Raw genomic sequence first — 1,807 nt, forward strand, 5'->3', positions numbered from 1 at the left:
GAGTTCTTGCCTAATTTCACCATGGAGGGATCGCAGGTTTCACTTTGGGTCCTGCCATCCCCCTAGATGGCTTATGTTTTTACACAAAGAACATTCCATTTGTCATATGTCCTCATCCCCTGTTCTGTTCACCTGTTCCAGGGCTGGGGACTTCCAGGAAACTGAGGCAGTGCAAAGACCCCTTCAAACCCCGATTCTTGTGATCGAAGATTTCAGACACGTTGCTCAGAGTAACAGGCAATGAGTTTATCAGAGGGGATGGTAAAGGGGACATGCTCAAGGGGGAGAAGGGTCCTTTCATAGAGGAGAGGGATAGCATGCCTCTCCTGCATTCCAGTTTTACTGGGGATCCCAGAGAAGTTTCCAGTTAGTCCCACCCAGGTCCACTCTTGACTTTTGACTGGCATCAAGTTCACTTTCAAGTCCCCACTGCCATGAAAACTCTACATCAATTCTGCCCATGCTGACAGGTTCTAATTTGACTCTTAGCCATATGCCTTACGTATTTTATGGTTAGGAGAAATTACCCTTATGTCCTTGAGTTTTGGGATCTAGTCTATAAAAAGGGTCACAGAAGTACCTCTCTCAGGGTAACTTGGCTTCCTCTTAACATTATTTTGGTTCTGCATTTCTCCTGCAGATAACAGGTAGATGGCAAAATAACATGACATATCCTGTCCATTTAAGCCAGGCAGGGCTACAGATAAATTGCTTCTTGGAAAAGAAAGTATGTGGGGGCCAGCACAGTGGAGCCATTTTATAGATTTCCTTAACCTCATGTTGCCACCACTTGCATCTGCTGCCCCATCACACCTGTGATATCTTTGCACACTTTTCCCACCGTAGGACCCTGTTCTCCTCCTGGACCTCCCTAGTCCTCACCTCTCCCTTTCAACTCATCCCTTCTCTCTTCATCCTTCCTTGCTCCTTAAGTCCCAGCGGAGTTCCACTTGTTGGATATGGAAAATGACAAACCCCAGAGTGCTGTGGGCTGGGAAGGGGGAATGGAGAGGAGAGCAGCACACTGAGGGCCCTGATCCTGTCTCACTGCATTCTTTCCCAGTGACAGAACAATTCCTAGAAAGGAAGCCAGAGCATTGGTCCTTCCCCAAATTAATCCTTTCCCAGTGACAGTAAAACGGGACCCTGAAGGGAGAGATAAGCACTGAAAGTGGACCCTAGCTAGACCCTCCATTCTTCTCCAAGTAAAAATACTGTCCAGTAAAAACAAATTTTCAAATTCTCACAAACCTGTTTCCTAGGTGTCCAAACTGACCGCTGACCCTAGGCCCCCGCTACCCTCGCCCAATGAAATAGACCCAATTCCTAAGAGACCCAAACTGACAAGCTCATTAATTAGGTCACCCCTCAGTACAACCTATATAAGCATAGACTCCCTCTTGGGCCGAGGGCTCATTTTCCACCAGGAAAATGTGTCCATTGGAGGTGTGATTCCATTCCCGCATAAAGGTTTCGGCCGATTAGTGAAGTTTGCATCCGGCCATTCCTATCCTTGTCCAGTCGCTGCACTTCTCTACGTGCTGGTCGGGAAACTTCCACAGCTGACCTAAGCAAGTCGAAGGCTGAGCGCCGCGGACGACGGCTTCCACGGTTCCTTTTTCTGCATTTCAAACTTCTGTCAAAGCGTGCTCTCTGCTCTCACCACAGGCTGAGGCTCGGCCTAGGGGCGGGCTCTGCCAGCACCGCGTTTGTCACGGAGGTGCGGGCGGGTCGCCGGGGGCGTGGCCATCGGGGGCGTGGCGAGGGCGCTGGGGGCGTGGCGAGGGAGGGCCAGGCGGAGGGCGAG

The sequence above is a fragment of the Sciurus vulgaris genome (assembly GCF_902686455.1).
Source record: "Sciurus vulgaris genome assembly, chromosome: 13".
Classification (NCBI taxonomy): Eukaryota; Metazoa; Chordata; class Mammalia; order Rodentia; family Sciuridae; genus Sciurus; species Sciurus vulgaris.